The sequence below is a fragment of the Dendrobates tinctorius genome, unplaced genomic scaffold, assembly GCF_039654945.1.
Source record: "Dendrobates tinctorius isolate UK_male_01 unplaced genomic scaffold, ASM3965494v1 ptg000013l, whole genome shotgun sequence".
NCBI classification, from domain to species: Eukaryota; Metazoa; Chordata; class Amphibia; order Anura; family Dendrobatidae; genus Dendrobates; species Dendrobates tinctorius.
The window spans coordinates 1,843,708-1,866,221 of NW_027361681.1; positions in this window are offsets into that span (position 1 = coordinate 1,843,708).

Consider the following 22,514-nt stretch of genomic DNA (forward strand, 5'->3'; position numbering starts at 1 on the left):
AGAAAATTGTCCTCCTCTGTATTGATTACCCTGCAGCGTTTAGTGTCATCTGCAAATATTGAAATTCTACTCTCTATGCCCCCTACAAGGTCATTAATAAATATGTTAAAAAGAAGCGGGCCCCATACTGACCCCTGTGGTACCACACTGCTAACCGTGACCCAGTCCGAGTGTGCTCCATTAATAACCATCCTTTGTTTCCTATCCCTGAGCCAGCTCTTAACCCCCCTACACATATTTTCCCCTATCCCCATTGTTCTCATTTTATGTATCAACCTTTTGTGTGGCACCGTATCAAAAGCTTTTGAAAAGTCCATGTACACCACGTCCACTGCATTCCCTTGGTCCAGTCCGGAACTTACCTCTTCATAAAAGCTTATCAGATTAGTCTGACAGGAACGGTCCGTTGTAAACCCATGTTGATATTGGGTCATGAAGTTATTCTTCTCCAGATACTCCAGTATAGTATCTCTTAAAAAAACCCTCCTGGATTTTACCCACAGTTGAGGTTAAACTTACTGGCCTATAATTTCCAAGTTCAGTTTTTGTCCCCTTTTTGAATATTGGCACCACATTTGCTATACAGCATACAATAAAGGCCTATGTCAACCCTGGGCTAATGCTACCAAATATCGCTCATATGGGTGGTAGCTAAAAAGTGCAAAGTGCATATGGAGGCATACAGCCTAGTAAGACTCATATGGGTGGTAGCTGATACAGTGCACGCAGTGTGCGACATGTACATCCAAATACTGCCTAAAGTGAAAACACCGCCTCTCCTCCCATATAAGCCATGTTGCCCACCCAAAAATAAAAGTGCAAAGTGCATATGGAAGCATACAAGCTTGTGAGGAAGAGATCCCCAACGTACATTTCGCTCTAGCTTTGTCTAGCTTTGTCTCACCCCCTGAGACAAAGCTAGAGCGAAACGTACTAACTACTGTGAGGGGTTGACTCGCTCTGCTGCTTCACAAAGGTAGACCTGTAGTAGGTTTGCATGTGTATCTTATATATTTTTCTCTAATGCCACTAATAGTAAGGTATATAAGATCAAAGAGTTTTTAAATTGTAACTCAAACTATGTGGTTTATATAGCTGAATGTACTAAATGCGGTTTAAAGTATGCAGGATCCACTATCTGTAAAGTAAAGGAGAGAACATGTGAACACCTATATGATGTTGGGTAAACTACTACTAGGAATGTTTTTATCTGTCAAAGCATTTTACTTTTGTTTATAACAGGGATTTATCTGGTTTCAAGATTCATGCAGCGGAGAGGATTAGAAGAGATTTATGAGGTGGAGACATAGAAAAACCTTTAAGGAACCGAGAGGCACATTGGATATATATGCTTGATACACGTGTTCCTCTGAGATCAAATTTAAAAAAAAAAAGGAATTTATGCTGTAATATTGAATTTTTTTATATATTTCTATTATGTTATGTATTAATGTGTTTTTGTGTTTTTTCTTCTTTTTTTCTCATGTTTCTGATTTTATTATTTTTGTATAAATTGTTCACTTCTGATTAGATCACCTGTGACAGAGTTTTATATGTGGTTCAGCTGATATTCCACAGCTACTCTGAGTCTAAGAGCATTTGTGCTCGAAACGCGTACAGAGACCTGGAGAAAATCCCCATGCGGTGAACTTTGTTGCCGTTACTTGATCACAAGCAGCCATGAATGTATTTTAAACATGATACAATAAAAATCCTGGATTTTAAGTTTCTGGAGCTGGACCTTTCTTCCCTTTCTTGGAGTCATTATACGTCCTGGCAGAGACGTGTCCGCGCTCAGAGCTTTTCAATAGTTCTTACGAACTTACAAGAGGTGAGCTGAAATTCCACAGCTACTCTGAGTCTAAGAGCATTTGTGCTCGAAACGCGTACAGAGACCTGGAGAATATCCCCATGCGGTGAACTTTGTTGCCGTTACTTGATCACAAGCAGCCATGAATGTATTTTAAACATGATACAATAAAAATCCTGGATTTTAAATTTCTGGAGCTGGACCTTTCTTCCTTTTCTTGGAGACACAGGAACAGCCCTAGTAGAAATTCAACTGCTGGTTTATTTTAGACAGCATAAACCTTTGCAGGGTTCAGGAAATACAAACAAAGTCTTTCTGGCAAAGATAAAGTCTCTCAGAGTCCTTGTCCTGCAGGCTTGACCGCAGGTAATGAACACAGTGTCCTTAGCTCCTATGGGAGCCACGTGGGAGTTCCACCTCTCTCCCAACACACACACCAACTGAACCACAGGTCCAGGTATATCATCACATGTACTAGCTCACAGAAAACCAGCCCATTAAACTCTGTATCAGCCTCTCAGCACATAGAGTGCTGGAAACACAAAAACATTCCGGTTTTACATCACTGACCGCTGCATGCGCCGTGACACGTACCTCCCTTCCTCCACAAAGCCAGTGACGCTGTCACACTACATTAACCCCTTCACCCCCAAGGGTGGTTTGCACATTCATGACCGGGCCAATTTTTACAATTCTGACCACTGTACCTTTATGAGGTCATAACTCTGGAACGCTTCCATGGATCCCGGTGATTCTGACAATGTTTTCTCGTGACATATTGTACTTAATGTTAGTGGTAAAATTTCATTCAAATAACTTGCGTTTATTTGTGAGAAAAACGGAAATTTGGCGAAAATTTAGAAAATTTCGCAATTTTCCAAATTTGAATTTTTATGCCCTTAAATCACAGAGATACTGCACACAAAAAACTTGATAACTAACATTTCCCACATGTTTACTTTACATCAGCACAATTTTGGAACCAAAATTTTTTTTTGTTAGGAAGTTATAAGGGTTAAAAGTTGACCAGCGATTTCTCATTTTTACAACACCATTTTATTTTTAGGACCACATCACATTTGAAGCCACTTTGAGGGGTCTATATGATAGAAAATACCCAAAAGTGACACCATTCTAAAAACTGCACCCCTTAGGGTGCTCAAAACCACATTCAAGAAGTTTATTAACCCTTTAGGTGCGTCACAGGAATTTTTTTGAATATTTAAAAAAAAATGAACATCTAACTTTTTTCACAAAAAAAATACTTCAGATTCAATTTTTTTTATTTAACCAAGGGTAACAGGAGAAATTGGACTGCAAAAGTTATTGTGCAATTTGTCCTGAGTACGCTGATACCTGATATGTGGGGGGGAACGACTGTTTCGGCGCATGGCAGAGCTCAGAATGGAAGGAGCGCCGTTTGACTTTTCCAATGCAAAATTGGCTGGAATTCAGATCGGACGCCATGTCACGTTTGGAGAGTCCCTGATGTACCTAAACAGTGGAAACCTCCTACAAGTGACCCCATTTTGGAAACTAGACCCCCCAAGGAACTTATCTAGATATGTGGTGAGAACTTTGAACCCACAAGGGCTTTACAGAAGTTTATAATGTACAGCGGTACAATTAAAAAATCATATTTTTTCCACAAAAATGATCTTTTCACCCCAATTTTTATTTTCCCAAGGGTAACAGGACCCTAAAAGTTATTGTGCTATTTGTCCTGAGTACGCTGATACCCCACATGTGGGGGTAAACCACTATTTGGGCGCATGGCAGAGCTCGGAAGGGAAGCAGCGCCATTTGACGTTTTTGGCTGGAATTGAGATCGGACATCATGTCGCGATTGGAAAACCCCTGATGTACCAAAACAGTGGAAACCCCCCACAAATGACACCATTTTGGAAACTAGATGCCCTAAGGAACTTATCTAGATGTGTGGTGAGAACTTTGAACCCCCAAGGGCTTCACAGAAGTTTATAACATACAGCCGTACAATTAAAAAATCATATTTTTTCCACAAAAATGATCTTTTCACCCTCAATTCTTATTTTTCCAAGAGTAACAGGACCCTAAAAGATATTGTGCAATTTATCCTGAGTACGCTGATACCCCACATGTGGGGGTAAACCACTATTTGGGCGCATGGCAGAGCTCGGAAGGGAAGCAGCGCCATTTGACGTTTTTGGCTGGAATTGAGATCGGACACCATGTCGCGATTGGAAAACCCCTGATGTACCAAAACAGTGGAAACCCCCCACAAATGACACCATTTTGGAAACTAGACCCCCTAAGGAACTTAACTAGATGTGTGGTGAGAACTTTGAACCCCCAAGGGCTTCACAGAAGTTTATAACATACAGCCGTACAATTAAAAAATCATATTTTTTCCACAAAAATGATCTTTTCACCCTCAATTCTTATTTTTCCAAGGGTAACAGGACCCTAAAAGTTATTGGGCAATTTGTCCTGAGTACGCTGATACCCCACATGTGGGGGTAAACCACTATTTGGGCGCATGGCAGAGCTTGGAAGGGAAGCAGCACCATTTGACGCTTTTGGCTGGAATTGAGATCGGACACCATGTCGAGATTGGAAAACCCCTATGTACCTAAACAGTGGAAACCCCCCCAATGACATCATTTTGCAAACTAGACCCCCAAGGAACTTATCTAGATGTGTGGTGAGCACTTTGAACCCCCCAGTGCTTCACAGAAGTTTATAACGCCCGGGCGTGAAAATTAAAAATTCGTATTTTTTCCACAAACATGATCTTTTAGTCACCATTTTTTTATTTTCCCAAGGGTACCAGGAGAAATTGGACCCCAAAAGTTGTTGTCCAATTTGTCCTGAGTATGCTGATACCCCATATGTGGGAGAAAACTACTGTATGAGCACACGTCGGGGCTCGAAAGGGAAGTAGTGACGTTTTGGAATGCAGACTTTGATGGAATGGTCTGCGGGTGTCATGTTGCCTTTGGAGAGCCCCTAATGTACCTAAACAGTGGAAACCCCCCACAAATGACCCCATTTTGAAAACTAGACCCCCTAAGGAACTTATCTAGATGTGAGGTGAGCACTTTGAACCCCCAAAGGCTTCACCGAAGTTTATAATGCCAGGGCATGAAAATAAAAAAATCATATATTTTCCACAAACATGATCAATTAGTCCCCAATTTTTTTATTTTCCCAAGGGTAACAGGAGAAATTGAACCCCAAAAGTTGTTGTACAATTTGTCCTGAGTACGCTGACACCCCATATGTGGGAGAAAACTACTGTATGGACACACGTCAGGGCTCGGAAGGGAAGTAGTGACGTTTTGGAATGCAGACTTTGATGGAATGGTCTGCGGGTGTCATGTTGCCTTTGGAGAGCCCCTAATGTACCTAAACAGTGGAAACCCCCCACAAATGACCCCATTTTGAAAACTAGACCCCCTAAGGAACTTATCTAGATGTGTGGTGAGCACTTTGAACCCCTAAAGGCTTCACAGAAGTTTATAATGCCAGGGCATGAAAATAAAAAAATCGTATTTTTTCCACAAACATGATCACTTAGTCCCCAATTTTTTCATTTTCCCAAGGGTAACAGGAGAAATTGGACCCCAAAAGTTGTTGTCCAATTTGTCATGAGTACGCTGACACCCCGTATGTGGGAGAAAACTACTGTATGGACACACGTCGGGGCTCGGAAGGGAAGCAGTGACGTTTTGGAATGCAGACTTTGATGGAATGGTCTGCGGGTGTCATGTGCGTTTGGAGAGCCCCTGATGTACCTAAACTATTGAAACTCCCCATAAGTGACCCCATTTTGGACACTAGACCCCCTAAGGAACTTATCTAGATGTGTGGAGAGCACTTTGAACCCCCCAAGTGCTTCACAGAAGTTTATAACGCTCAGACGTGAAAATAAAAAAATCATTTTTTTCCACAAAAATATTTTTGCCCCCAAATTTTTATTTTCCTAAGGGTAACAGGAGAAATTGGACCCCAAAAATTGTTTTGCAATTTGACCTGAGTAGGCTGATACCCTACATGTGGGGGTAAAACACTGTTTGGGCGCATGGCAGAGCTTGGAAAGGAAGGAGCACCATTTGACTTTTTCAACTCAGAATTGGCTGGAATTGAAATCAGACGCCATGTTGCATTTGGAGAGCCCTTGATGTGCCCAAACAGTGGAATCCCCCAATTCTAACTCCAACCCGAACCCCAACACACCCCTAACCCTAATCTCAGCCCTAACCCTAGCCTTAACCCTAGCCCTAACCCTAACCCTAGCCCTAACCCTAACCCTAGCCCTAACCCTACCCTAACCCTAACCCTAGCCCTAACCCTAGCCCTAACCCTAATGGAAAAATGGAAATAAATACATTTTTTTAATTTTATTATTTTTCCCTAACTAAGGGGGTGATAACGGGGGGTTTGATTTACTATTTATGGCGGGTTTTATGTTTGGCGGCTGTCGCACGCTAAAAGACGCTTTTTATTGTAAAAATAGTTTTTGCATCACCACATATTGAGAGCTATAATTTTTCCGTATTTTGACCCACCGAGTCATGTGAGGTCTTATTTTTTGCGGGACGAGTTGACGTTTTTATTGGTACCATTTTCGGGCACGTGACATTTTTTGATCGCTTTTTATTCCGATTTTTGGGACGCAGAATGAACCAGCGTTTCATGAATTTCTTTTGGGGGGGTGGGTTTACACCGTTCCGCGTGCGGTAAAATTGATAAGGCGGTTTTATTCTTCGGGTCAGTACGGTTACAGCAATACCTCATTTAGGTCCTTTTTTATGTTTTGTCGGTTTTATGCAATGAAAACTATTTTATATAAAAAATAATTATTTTTGCATCGCTTTATTCTGCGAGCTATAACTTTTTTATTTTTTCGCTGATGATGCTGTGTGGTGGCTCGTTTTTTGCAGGACAAGATGACGTTTTCAGCGGTACCATGGATATTTATATTCATCTTTTTGATCGCGCGTTATTACACTTTTTGTTTGGCGGTATGATAATAAATCATTATTTTTTATTTTTATTTTTTAAGGGGTTCGCTAAAGGGGTTAACTAATGGGACAGTTTTATAGGGCGGGTCGTCACGGACGCGGCGATACCTAATATGTGTACTTTTATTGTTTTGGTTTTTTTTTTATTTCCAAAAAATGGATTTATTTGGGGGAATATTTTTTTTTTTTTTCTAATTTATTTGTCGATTTTTTAAAATTTATTTTAACACTTTTTTTTATTTTTTTTTAACTTTATTAAATAGTCCCAGGTGGGACATCACTGTCCTGTGACAGAACGCTGATCTGTCACATCACAGATCACTGTGACAGATCAGCAATCTGTCACAGGCAGTGCAGAAGGCTTCCTGATGCCTGCGCTTTGCAGGCACTGAGGAAGCCAGCTTCCTGCAGGCCCCCGAAGGCCCCCGTCTCCATCTTGGATTCGGGGGCCTGCAGGAAGGAGCCCCCTGCAGCAGCGCTGCACATTGCGCTGCCGTGGGGGACTCAGGGAAGCACGGAGGGAGCCCCCTCCCTGCCGATGCTTCCCTTTAACCCCCGGTACACCGCGATCATGTTTGATCGCGGTGTGCAAGGGGTTAACGTGTCGGGGGCAGTCCGTGACCGCCCCTGACACATTGTGCCGGGTGTCAGCTGTGATAATCAGCTGACACCCGGCCGCGATCAGCGGCGCTCACCACGTGGGCGCCGCTGATCGCGGTAGACGCACTATCCCGTCCATGGGCATAGGGGCCCGGGTCCCATGGACGGGATAGTACGTCTGATGTCAGGAAGGGGTTAATATTAGTGCCAGCTTTAGTTCCAATTTAGGGAAGTAATGCCTGTCATTTTGATTTCCTTTTTCAGATTATGAACTTTTCTGAGAATTTGTTCTTCTTCATGAAACATTAGAAGTACATGTTGTGTTCCAGAAAAAAAACAAGTTAAAAAGAATAAAAATTATTTAAAAAAAAAAAGACGATTTTCAATATTTATTGTTCACCCTGTCATTTCACTGAAACAGAAAGACACTTCCTCACATCTGCTCCATGACTATGAGGTTTCAGGGGTCTCTGTTCTGAATATCAAAGTTTTAGGTATAGTCTGCTACTTTGCTATTGATGACTCTCTGCAGAAGCTGATCTGCAGTCTCTGGTAGCAGCCACTGGACCCAGGTCCTGCAAATAGATTTGCTCATATTTACCTTTGTTTTAATTGCTCACTATTTAGAAATCTGTTTGCAGTCAGGGAATAGAATATTCTTGTTTCCATTCAAACCATATTCACGGGCAGCATGAATTAGAGACTGGCTTTGTTACTGCAGACATGTACAGTGCCTTACGAAAGTATTCGGCCTCCTGGAACTTTTCAACCTTCTCCCACATATCATGCTTCAAACATTTACCAAGTGTAAATTTTTGGTGAAGAATCAACAAGTGGGGCACAACTGTGAAGTTGAACGAAATTTATTGGTTATTTTACATTTTTGTGGAAATTCAAAAACTGAAAAGTGGGGTGTGCAATGTTATTCAGCCCCTTTACTTTCAGTGCAGCAAACTCACTCCAGAAGTTCATTGTGGATCTCTGAACGATCCAATATTGTCCTAAATGACTAATGATGATAAGTATAATCCACCTGTGTGTAATCAAGTCTCCGTATAAATGCACCTGCTCTGTGATAGTCTCAGGGTTCTGTTTGATGCACAGAGAGCATCATGAAGACCAAGGAACACAACAGGCAGGTCCGTGATACTGTTGTGGAGAAGTTTAAAGCCAGATTTGGATACAAAATGATTTCCAAAACTTTACATCCCAATGAGCACTGTGCAAGCGATCATATTGAAATGGAAGGAGTATCATACCACTGCAAATCTACCAAGACCCGGCCGTCCCTCTAAACTTTCATCTCAAACAAGGAGAAGACTGATCAGAGATGCAGCCAAGAGGCCCATGATCACTCTGGATGAACTGCAGAGATCTACAGCTGAGGTGGGACAGTCTGTCCATAGGACAACAATCAGTCGTACACTGCACAAATCTGGCCTTTATGGAAGAGTGGCAAGAAGAAAGCCATTTCTCAAAGATATCCATAAAAAGCCACCTGAGAGACACACCAAACATGTGGAAGAAGATGCTCTGGTCAGATGAAACCAAAAAGAACGTTTTGGCAGCAATGCCAAACGATATAATGTAATGTCTTTTGTCTGTAGAAGTCCCCTCTATAATGTAAAGTGCTGCGGAATATGTTGGCGCTATAGAAATAAAATTATTATTATTATTACTATTCAAGACTCCGACTCCATAGCACATCCCACATTGTATTATTGTACCCTTTAAACACTAAAACAGAGTACTGAACATTATGGGGTTGGTTACAATTGTATCCGAACTAGAAAGTCTTCTATGTTTACTTTCAGACCTATTTAACTACAAGGAAACATTGTAGACAATAGTCAGACAGGCATACAGAGCTGGAACAGTGATGAGGGCTGGGGGATGAAATAGAGTGCATGAGAAATAGAGAGATCAGTGCTGTTCATGTTCACAGAGGATTGACGACTAAATAGAACAAACCCACAGCTGTGAAAAGTGTTAAGGCCCCGTCACACACAGCGAGATCGCTAGCGAGATCGCTGATTTTGTGACGCATCAGCAATCTCTACAGCGATATCGCTGTGTGTGACAGGGATCAGCGACCGGCCCCCCTGCCGGGTATCGCTGATCGTGCAGGATCGTCCTGGGCTATTTTTTGATTGTTGGTCTCCCGCTGGCCAGCACGCATCACTGCATGTGGCAGCGAGACCAGCGATCAGCGACGCTGGACGCTGGTTTCCAATGTAAACATTGGGTAACTAAGAGCTGCGTGGCTCTTGGATACCCGCTATTTACCCTAGATACCAGCGCACGCAAGCCCTTTGGAAATATGGGCTAGCACTTCATTTACAATTTGCATTGTTTGGAGAAATTTTGAATATACATGGATGAATAAACTGGAAATCCCCGTTAACAGTGCAGCCGCTCGCCGTTTCCTTGAACTTGCAGATTGGTTGAAGCCTTTCAGGAAACTTTCCCTGCTTCTTAAATATGTGGGCTCAGCGAAGATTCGCTAAACATTTTTAAAATTATGGAAATTTCTAAATTTCCTGTGAACAGAATTAACCTTTAGTAAACACAGTACATGATGCCCCCATACGTTACCACACTGTAGTACTGCTAACAGTGGCGTAACTTCACATTACACAATCACTGTGGGTACACAGAGATCTGTGTGTGGGAGGAAGATTTCTGGTTTCTTTGCACAACTTCATAAAGTAAAATATTGGCTAGTGAAATGATTATGGTTAATTTTCTTTCAATATTCAAAGCAACTTCAGGTCATGGAAGCCCCTGGTAAGTATATTTTCAGGGGACAACTCCCTAAGGCCCTCTTCACATGTCTTGATATTTCCAGTCAGTGGCGTAACTACAAAGTTATGGGCCCCGGTGTGAACTTTCAAATGGGCCCCCCATGCCAAAATACACGCACACCTCCGCTCCGTAGATCTCGTACATGTGCATCTCCTCTCCGCACACCTCGTACACGCGCAGCTCCGCTCCGCACACCTCGTACCTGTGCGGCTCCGCTCCGCACACCTCGTACCTGCGCGGCTCCGCTCCGCACACCTCGTACACGCATGGCCCCCCCATGCCAAAATACATGCATACCTCCGCTCCATCCACCTCGTACATGCGCGGTTCCTCTCCGCACACCCCGTACACGTGCGGCTCCACTCCGTACACCTCGTACACATGCGGCTCCTCCGCACACCTCAGACATGCGTGGCTCCTCTCCGTCCACCTCGCACATGTGTGGCTCCTCTCCATCCACCTCGCACACGCGTGGCTCAGCTTCGCACACGCGCGTGTTATGAATGAGTCACCGTAGGAGGCAAAAACAGAAATACTAGCTAAGTCCAGAAAACCAGAGAAGTTGGCAACTATCGGATTGCAGACCCCTGAACCTAACAACAACAACTAGCAGCAGCCGTGGGGGGTTCCTACGGTGCCCTAGACCCCTCGATCACAGCCGGAGAACTACATAGCCTAAAGACAGAAAGGGAAATCTAAACTGCCCCAGAGCAGACCCCAAAGCAATAGGCAGCCCCCAACATATAATGACGGTGATGCAAGATGAAAAAACACTCACACAGATAGAAAGATAGGCTGAGCAAATGATGGGACCCAAGCTAACTATACAGGACAGGATAGAAAAGCTGCTGTCTGCAATCCGCCAAAACCCTCTCAAAAACAAAAGCCAACAGACTGATAGGGAAAAAAGCCCTGAAGACGCTAGGTGTTATGAATGAGTCAGCGTAGGAGGCAAAAGCAGAAATACATGCTAAGTCCAGAAAACCAGAGAAGTTGGCAACTATCAGATTGCAGACCCCTGAACCTATCAACATAACTAGCAGTAGCCGTGGGGGGTTCCTACGATGCCCTAGACCCCTCGATCACGGCCGGAGAATTAAATAGGCCTAAAGAAAGAAAGGGGAAATCTAAACTGCCCCAGAGCAGATAGGCAGCCCCCAACATATAATGACGGTGAAGCAAGATGAAAACACTAACACAGACAGAAAGATAGACTGAGCAAAGATGGGGCCCAAAACTACCTAGATAGGAAAGGACAGGAAGGCTGCTGTCTGCAATCTGCCAAAACCCTATCAAAGACAAAAGCCAACAAGCTGAAATGAAAAAGGCCCTGAAGCAGCTAGGCTTCAAAAACTAAATCAGCACTCAGGTATTTTCAGAAGACAGAGCTAAAGGAATTCAGCACACCCCAGCAGGGAATGGCAGAAATCCAGAAAAACAAAGCAAAACAAAGTCAAGCACCAATGCAAAAGGCCGAGCAGCAAACTTAGCTTTAGAGGAGCAGGAATTCAGACTGGTCTCCAAGGATCCCACAGAGAAATCACCCACAGGGCAGAAGGGCATCGGCAGCCTTATATCCAGTCAGTAACTCCACTCAGCCAGTCATCATCATCAGCCTCAGGTGTTTGATAATCAGGCTCACTACCTTTCTTTACCAGAAGAGGGAGTTCCTCGGGCCTCAGTAATGAAGGGGAAAATGAACTCACAACAGTACCTCCCCCTTGAGGAGGGGTCACCGAACCCTCAACTACGCCACCAGGGCGATCAGGGTGAGCCCGATGAAAGGCACGCACCAATCTTTTGGCATGAATATCAGAGGCAGAGACCCAGGAATTATCCTTCTGACCATAACCCTTCCACTTAACCAAATACTGGAGTCTCCATCAAGCCAGACGGGAATCCAGTACTTTCTCTACCTCATATTCCATGTTACCTTCAACCAATACAGGGTCTGGAGGTGCCACCCCCGGAACAACAGGTTCAACAAACCTCTTCAACAAAGATTTATGGAACACATTATGGATTTTAAATGTGACAGGAAGAGCCAAACGAAAAGAGACCGGATTAATAATCTCCACAATCTTGTAAGGTCCAATAAATCTAGGCTTAAACTTAGGAGAAGCCACCTTCATAGCAATATTTTTTGATGATAACCACACCATATCACCAACCTTAAACTGGGGACCAATGGTCCTATGTCGGTTGGAAAACCGCTGGGCCTTTTTCTGGGAGAGAGATAACTTATCCACCACTTGGTCCCAGATCTGGTGCATTCTCTCCCCCACAGTGTCAACACCTGGGCAGGCAGAGGGCTCCACCTGCCCTGAAGAAAATCGAGGATGAATCCCAAAGTTACAAAAAAAAGGTGACATCAAAGTGGCAGAACTAGCTCTATTATTTAAAGCAAATTCGGCCAAGGGCAAAAATGAAACCCAATCATCCTGATCAGCAGAAATAAAACATCTCAAATATGACTCCAAGGTCTGGCTTGTTCTCTCTGTCTGCCCATTGGGCTGAGGGTGAAAAGCAGAGGAGAAGGACAACTGAATTCCCAGCCTGGAACAGAAAGTTCTCCAAAATCTAGACACAAACTGGACTCCTCTGTCAGATACAATGTTCTCAGGAATCCCGTGCAAACGAACCACCTGTTGTAAAAACAGGGGCACCAACTCAGAGGAAGACGGCAACTTAGGGAGTGGTACAAGATGAACCATCTTAGAGAACCTATCACAAATCACCCAAATAACAGTCATCCTTTGAGAGACAGGCATATCAGAGATGAAATCCATTGAAATATTGGTCCATGGCCTCTTGGGGACAGGCAAAGGCATCAACAACCCACTAGAGCAAGAACACGATTTAGACCGGGAGCACGTCCCACAGGACTGCACAAAATTCCTGACATCACGAGACAAGGAGGGCCACCAAAAAAACCGACTCACCAGATCTCTAGTACCAAAAATACCTGGATGACCAGCCAAAGCAGAGCAATGAACTTCAGACATCACTCTCTTCTTCCACTGGTCAGGAACATACAACTTTCCACTGGGACAACGCTCAGGTTTGTCCTCCTGGAACTCTTCCAGAGCACGTCTCAAATCGGGCGAGATGGCAGAAAGAACTACCCCTTCGCCTAAGATGGTAGCAGGCTTGGTCACCACAGGAGAATCAGCAAAGAAGCTCCTAGAGAGGGCGTCTGCCTTGACATTCTTCGTTCCAGGAAGAAAAGAAACCACAAAATCAAAACGTGTAAAAAACAAGGCCCACCTAGCCTGTCTAGGGTTCAAGCGCTTAGCCGACTCTAGGTAAATCAAATTCTTGTGGTCAGTGAGGACCACGACTTGGTGTTTAGCTCCTTCCAACCAATGTCTCCACTCCTCAAATGCCCATTTCATGGCTAACAGTTCCCGATTCCCCACATCATAGTTACGTTCAGATGGAGAGAACTTTCGGGAAAAGAAAGCACAGGGATTCATTTTAGATGTTACAGGATCCTTTTGGGACAAAACAGCTCCTGCACCAATCTCAGAAGCATCCACCTCTACCTGGAATGGAAGTGAGACATCAGGTTGCCGCAAAACCGGGGCGGAGGTTAATCTTCGCTTCAGCTCCTGAAAGGAAGAAACAGCCTCCGGAGACCAATTTAACACATCAGCACCCTTCTTAGTCAGATCAGTCAATGGCTTGGCAATACTAGAAAATTTTGCTATAAATTTCCGATAAAAATTAGCAAAACCCAAAAACTTCTGGAGGGCCTTCAAAGAAGTGGGCTGAACCCAATCGTACATGGCCTGTACCTTGGCCGGGTCCATTTCAATAGTTGACGGGGACAAAATAAATCCCAAAAGAGAAATCCTCTATACTCCAAAAAGGCATTTAGATCCTTTGACATACAGGGAATTCTCCCTCAAGTTCTGGAACACAGTCCGAATATGTTCCACATGAGAATCCCAATCCTTGGAGAAGATCAAAATATCATCCAGATAGATAATCAAAAATTTATCGACAAAATCTCGGAAAATATCGTTCATGAAGCACTGGAAGACAGAAGGGGCATTAGTGAGCCCAAAAGGCATCACCAGGTACTCAAAATGTCCCTCCGGAGTATTAAACGCCGTCTTCCATTCATCCCCATGCTTAATGCGAATAAGATTATACGCCCCCTGAGGTCAAGCTTGGTAAATCAGCAAGCACCTTTAACTCTGGAGAATAGATCAGAAATCAGGGGTAACGGATACTGATATTTAACAATAATTTTGTTGAGGGCACGATAATCAATACAAGGTCTTAATGATCCATCCTTTTTGGCTACAAAAAAAAAAACCGGCACCTAAGGGTGACGAGGATGGTCTAATATGACCCTTCTCCAACGCCTCCTTAATATAGGATCGCATAGCCTCGTGCTCGGGTACAGATAAATTGAAGAGCCGACCCTTGGGAAATTTACACCTCGGGCTCAGTTCAATTGCACAGTCATAACTCCTATGAGGAGGCAGAGACGCAGACTCATTCTCACTAAATACATCATAAAAGTCCACCAAATAATCAGGAACATCATGCTACTGAGGAGAGGTGGAAAACACCGGAGCCTCACTAAAGGCACACCGACAACCCCAACTCACCACAGACACAGATTTCCAATCCAAAACTGGATTATGAATTTGTAACCAGGGAAACCCCAGAACAATAGTATCATGCAGATTATGCAACACCAAAAATCTGCAATTTTCTTGATGGTCTGGGGCGACTCGCATTATCACCTGGGTCCAAAACTGAGGTTTATTTTTAGCCAAAGGAGTAGCATCAATCCATCTCAAAGGGATAGGCGTCTGCAGAGGTGTCATCGGAAATCCACAACGTTTAGCAAAATCCAAGTCCATTAGGTTTAGGGCTGCTCCCGAATCCACAAAAGCCTTGGCGGAAAATGTGGACAGGGAGCAGATCAGAGTAATAGCCAGAAGAAACTTAGGATGAACACCCCCAACAGAAAACGTAGGTGCAAAGCGTTTCTCTCGTTTAGGACAGACAGAAATAATATGCGAGGCATCTCCACAGAAAAAACACAACTTATTACGCCTTCTGAACTCCTGACGCTGCTCTCTGGAAAAAACTCTATCACATTGCATAGGTTCAGACATCTGTTCAACAGGTGGCAACACCTCTCGTGCAGCTTTGCGTTCGCGCAAACGCCGATCAACCTGAATGGCTAATGACATAGAATCGTCAAGACCAGAGGGAACAGGAAATCCCACCATAGTATCTTTTACGGCTTCTGACAACCCCTTCCGAAAGAGAGCAGCCAAGGCATTATCATTCCAGGTAGTAAGTACTGCCCACTTTCGGAATTTTTGACAGTACAATTCTGCAGAATCACGACCCTGGTTCAATGCCAGCAGGGTCTTTTCAGCCTGATCAATGGCATTAGGTTCGTCATACAACAACCCCAAGGCTTGAAAAAATGCGTTCACATTAGTCAGAATAGGATCATCTGGTTTCAAAGTAAACGCCCAATCCTGGGGATCGCCACGCAGCAAAGAGATGACAATTTTAACCTGCTGCGCGGAGCTCCCTGACGAGTTAGGCTTCAAGGCAAAAAATAATTTACAATTATTTTTGAAATTCAAAAATTTAGACCGATCCCAAAAAATACATCAGGTGTAGGAATCTTTGGTTCAGCAGCATGTGAATGAGCAAGGTAGGCGGAAATTCCCCGCACTTCCGCAGCGAGCTTCTACACACGATCAGACAACTGCTTTATCGCCATTGAGAGAAAAAAAAAATTCCCCCTACGGCCTCAGAGATATAGAGGAAAAAATATACACACTTTTTTTTTTTTTACAATTCTTTCCTGCTATAGAGTACCCTAGGATCTGCGGTATGGCGGGTGATTCTGTTATGAATGAGTCACCGTAGGAGGCAAAAGCAGAAATACAAGCTAAGTCCAGAAAACCAGAGAAGTTGGCAACTATCAGATTGCAAACCCCTGAACCTATCAACACAACTAGCAGTAGTCGTGTGGGGTTCCTACGATGCCCTAGACCCCTCGATCACGGCCTGAGAATTAAATAGGCCTAAAGAAAGAAAGGGGAAATCTAAACTGCCCCAGAGCAGACCCCAAAGCAATAGGCAGCCCCCAACATATAATGACGGTGAAGCAAGATGAAAACACTAACACAGACAGAAAGATAGACTGAGCAAATACGGGGCCCAAAACTACCTAGATAGGAAAGGACAGGAAGGCTGCTGTCTGCAATCTGCCAAAACCCTATCAAAGACAAAAGCCAACAAGCTGATATGAAAAAGGCCCTGAAGCAGCTAGGCTTCAAAAACTAAATCAGCACTCAGGTATTTTCAGAAGACAGAGCTAAAGGAATTCAGCACACCCCAGCAGGGAATGGCAGAAATCCAGAAAAACAAAGCAAAACAAAGTCAAGCACCAATGCAAAAGGCCGAGCAGCAAACTTAGCTTTAGAGGAGCAGGAATTCAGACTGGTCTCCAAGGATCCCACAGAGAAATCACCCGCAGGGCAGAAGGGCGTCGGCAGCCTTATATCCAGTCAGTAACTCCACTCAGCCAGTCATCATCATCAGCCTCAGGTGTTTGATAATCAGGCTCACTAACTTTCTTTACCAGAAGAGGGAGTTCCTCGGGCCTCAGTAATGAAGGGGAAAATGAACTCACAACAGCTAGGCTTCAAAAAGACTATATCAGTACTCAGGTATCTTCTGAAGACAGAGCAAAAAGGAATTCAGCTCACCCAGCAGGGAAAGGCAGAAATCAGAAAAACAAGGCAAAACAAAACCAAAACACAAATGCAAAAAGCAGAGCAGAAAAACTTAGCTTTTGAGGAGCAAGAATCAGACTGGTCTCCAAGAATCCCTCAGAGAAATCACCCGCCAGGCAGAAGGGCGTCGGCTGCCTTATATCCAGTCAGCAATTCCAGTCACCCAGTCATCATCATTCTGCTCAGGTGCTTTGTAATCAGCCTCACTACCTTCCTTCACCAGAAGAGGGAGTTCATCAGACCTCAATGGTGAAGGGGAAAATGAACTCACAACAGTACCTCTCCCTTGAGGAGGGGTCACTGAACCCTCATCCACGCCACCAGGGCGATCTGAGCCCGATGAAAGGCACGCACCAATCTTTTGGCATGAATATCAGAGTCAGAGACCCAGGAATTATTCTCATGACCATAACCCTTCCACTTTACCAAATACTGGAGTCTCCATCTAGCCAGACGGGAATCCAGTATCTTCTCTACCTCATATTCCATGTTACCTTCAACTAATAAAGGGTCCGGAGGTGCCACCCCAGGAACAACTGGTTCAACAAACCTCTTCAAGGACTTATGAAACACATTATGAATTTTAAATGTGAGAGGAAGAGCCAAACGAAAAGAGACCGGATTAATAATCTCCAAAATATTGTAAGGTCCAATAAATCTAGGCTTAAACTTAGGCGAAGCCACCTTCATAGCGATATTTTTTGATGAAAACCAAACCATATCACCAACCTTAAACTGGGGACCAATGGTCCTATGTCGGTTGGAAAACCGCTGGGCCTTTTCCTGGGAGAGAGATAACTTATCCACCACTTGGTCCCAGATCTGGTGCATTCTCTCCACCACAGTGTCAACACCTGGGCAGGCAGAAGGCTCCACCTGCCCTGAAGAAAATCGAGGATGAAACCCAAAGTTACAAATAAAAGGTGACATCAAAGTGGCAGAACTAGCTCTATTATTTAAAGCAAATTCGGCCAAGGGCGAAAATGAAACCCAATCATCCTGATCAGCGGAAATAAAACATCTCAAATACGACTCCAAGGTCTGGTTTGTTCTCTCCGTCTGCCCATTGGTCTGAGGGTGAAAAGCAGAGGAGAAGGATAACTGAATTCCCAGCTTGGAACAGAAAGTCCTCCAAAATCTAGACACAAACTGAACTCCTCTGTCAGATACAATGTTCTCAGGAATCCCGTGCAAGCGAACCACCTGTTGCAAAAACAGGGGCACCAACTCAGAGGAAGATGGCAACTTAGGGAGTGGTACAAGATGAACCATCTTAGAGAACCTATCACAAATCACCCAAATAACAGTCATTCTCTGAGAGACAGGCATATCAGAGATGAAATCCACTGAAATATGGGTCCATTGCCTGCTGGGTACCGGCAAAGGCATCAACAACCCACTAGAGCGAGAACAAGGTTTAGACCGGGAGCAAGTCCCACAGGACTGCACAAAATTCCTGACATCACGAGACAAGGCGGGCCACCAAAAAGACCGACTCACCAGATCTATAGTACCAAAAATACCTGGATGACCAGCCAATGCAGAGCAATGAACTTCAGACATCACTCTCTTCTTCCACTGGTCAGGAACATACAACTTTCCACTGGGACAACGCTCAGGTTTGCCCTCCTGGAACTCTTCCAGAGCATGTCTCAAATCGGGCGAGATGGCAGAAAGAACTACCCCTTCGCCTAAGATGGTAGCAGGCTTGGTCACCACAGGAGAATCAGCAAAGAAGCTCCTAGAGAGGGCGTCCGCCTTGACATTCTTAGTGCCAGGAAGAAAAGAGACCACAAAATCAAAATGTGTAAAAAACGAGGCCCACCTAGCCTGTCTAGGGTTCAAGCATTTGGCCGACTCCAGGTAAATCAAATTCTTGTGGTCAGTGAGGACCACGACTTGGTGTTTAGCTCCTTCCAACCAATGTCTCCACTCCTCAAATGCCCATTTCATGGCTAACAGTTCCCGATTCCCCACATCATAGTTACGTTCAGATGGAGAGAACTTTTGGGAAAAGAAAGCACAGGGATTCATTTTAGATGTTACAGGATCCTTTTGGGACAAAACAGCTCCTGCACCAATCTCAGAAGCGTCCACCTCTACCTGGAACGGGAGTGAGACATCAGGTTGCCGCAAAACCGGGGCAGAAGTGAATCTTCTCTTCAGCTCCTGAAAGGAAGAAACAGCCTCTGGAGACCAATTCAACACATCAGCACCCTTCTTAGTCAGATCAGTCAATGGCTTGGCAATACTAGAAAATTTTGCTATAAATTTCCGATAAAAATTAGCAAAACCCAAAAACTTCTGGAGGGCCTTCAAAGAAGTGGGCTGAACCCAATCATAAATGGCCTGTACCTTGGCCGGGTCCATTTCAATAGTTGACGGAGACAAAATAAATCCCAAAAATGAAATCCTCTGTGCCCCAAAAAGGCATTTCGATCCTTTGACATACCGGGAATTCTCCCACAAGATCCGGAACACAGTCCGAACATGTTCCACATGAGAATCCCAATCCTTGGAGAAGATCAAAATATCATCCAGATAGATAATCAAAAATTTATCCACAAAGTCTCGGAAAATGTCGTTCATGAAGCACTGGAAGACTGAAGGGGCATTAGTGAGCCCAAAAGGCATCACCAGGTACTCAAAATGTCCCTCCGGAGTATTAAACGCCGTCTTCCATTCATCCCCATGCTTAATGCGGACAAGATTATACGCCCCCCCCTGAGGTCAAGCTTGGTAAACCAGCAAGCACCTTTAACTCTGGAGAATAGATCCGAAATCAGGGATAACGGATACTGATATTTAATAGTAATTTTGTTGAGGGCACGATAATCAATACAAGGCCTTAATGAACCATCCTTTTTGGCCACGGAAAAAAACCCGGCACCTAAGGGTGACGAGGATGGTCTAATATGACCCTTCTCCAACGCCTCCTTAATATAGGATCGCATAGCCTCGTGCTCGGGTACAGATAACTTGAAGAGCCGACCCTTGGGAAATTTATACCCCGGGCTCAGTTCAATTGCACAGTCATAACTCCTATGAGGAGGCAAAGACGCAGACTCATTCTCACTAAATACATCATAAAAGTCTGCCAAATAGTCAGGAACATCATGCGACTGAGGAGAGGTGGAAAAAACCCGAGCCTCAATAAGGGCACACCAACAACCCCAACTCACCACAGACACAGATTTCCAATCCAAAAATGGATTATGAATTTGCAACCAGGGAAACCCCAGAATAATGGTATCATGCAAATTATGCAACACCAAAAATCTGCAATTTTCTTGATGGTCTGGGGAGACCTGCATTACCATCTGGGTCCAAAACTGAGGTTTATTTTTAGCCAAAGGAGTAGCATCAATCCCCCTCAAAGGGATAGGCGTCCGCAGAGGTGTCATCGGAAATCCACAACGTTTAGCAAAATCCAAGTCCATTAGGTTCAGGGCTGCTCCCGAATCCACAAAAGCCTTGGCGGAAAATGTGGACAGGGAGCAGATCAGAGTAATTGCCAGAAGAAACTTACGTTGAACACCACCCACAGAAAACGTGTGTGCAAAACGTTTCTCTCGTTTAGGACAGACAGAAATAATATGCGAGGCATCTCCACAAAAAAAACACAGCTTATTATGCCTTCTGAACTCCTGACGTTGCTTCCTGTACAAAACTCTATCACATTGCATAGGCTCAGACACTTGTTCAACAGGTGGCAACACCTCTCGTGCAGTCCTGCGTTCACGTAAACGCCGATCAACCTGAATGGCTAATTACATAGAATCGTCAAGACCAGAGGGAAAAGGAAATCCCACCATAGTATCTTTTACGGCTTCTGACAAACCCTTCCGAAAGAGAGCTGCCAAGGCATTATCATTCCAGGTAGTAAGTACTGCCCACTTTCGGAATTTTTGACAGTACAATTCTGCAGAATCTCTACCCTGGCTCAATGCCAACAGGGTCTTTTCAGCCTGATCAATAGCATTAGGTTCGTCATACAACAACCCCAAGGCTTGAAAAAATGCGTTCACATTAGTCAGAATAGGATCATCTGGTTTCAAAGAAAACGCCCAATCCTGGGGATCGCCACGCAGCAAAGAGATGACAATTTTAACCTGCTGCGCGGAGCTCCCTGACGAGCTAGGCTTCAAGGCAAAAAATAATTTACAATTATTTTTGAAATTCAAAAATTTAGACCGATCCCCAAAAAACACATCAGGAGTAGGGATCTTTGGTTCAGCAGCATGTGAATGAGCAAGGTAGGTGGAAATTCCCCGCACTTCTGCAGCGAGCTGCTCCACACGATCAGACAATTGCTTTATCTCCATTGAGAGAAAAAAAAAATTCCCCCTACGGCCTCAGAGATATAGAGGAAAAAATATACACACATTTTTTTTTTACAATTCTTTCCTGCTATTGAGTACCCTAGGATCTGCGGTATGGCGGGTGATTCTGTTATGAATGAGTCACCGTAGGAGGCAAAAACAGAAATACTATCTAAGTCCAGAAAACCAGAGAAGTTGGCAGCTATCGGATTGCAGACCCCTGAACCTAACAACAACAACTAGCAGTAGCCGTGGTGGGTTCCTACGGTGCCCTAAACCCCTCGATCACAGCCGGAGAACTACATAGCCTAAAGACAGAAAGGGAAATCTAAACTGCCCCAGAGCAGACCCCAAAGCAATAGGCAGCCCCCAACATATAATGACGGTGATGCAAGATGAAAAAACACTCACAGAGATAGAAAGATAGGCTGAGCAAATGATGGGGCCCAAGCTAACTATATAGGACAGGATAGAAAAGCTGCTGTCTGCAATCCGCCAAAACCCTCTCAAAAACAAGAGCCAACAGACTGATAGGGAAAAAAGCCCTGAAGACGCTAGGCTTCAAAAAGACTATATCAGTACTCAGGTATTTTCTGAAGACAGAGCAAAAAGGAATTCAGCTCACCCAGCAGGGAATGGCAGAAATCAGAAAAACAAGGCAAAACAAAACCAAAACACAAATGCAAAAAGCAGAGCAGAAAAACTTAGCTTTTGAGGAGCAGGAATCAGACTGGTCTCCAAGAATCCCTCAGAGAAATCACCCGCAAGGCAGAAGGGCGTCGGCTGCCTTATATCCAGTCAGCAATTCCAGTCACCCAGTCATCATCATTCTGCTCAGGTGCTTTGTAATCAGCCTCACTACCTTCCTTCACCAGAAGAGGGAGTTCATCAGACCTCAATGGTGAAGGGGAAAATGAACTCACAACACGCGTGGCTCCGCTCCGCACACTTCACACACGCGCGGCTCCGCAAACTTCACACATGCGTGGCTCCGCTCCGCACACTTCGTACACACGCGGCTCCGCACCACAAACTTCGCACACGCGCGGCTCCGCTCCGCACACCTCGTACACACGCAGCTCCGCTCTGCACACCTCGTACACGCGCGGCTCCGCTCCGCACACCTCGTACATGCACGGCTTCGCTCCGTACACTTCTAAATCATTAAGATTTTGAGGCTGTCGAT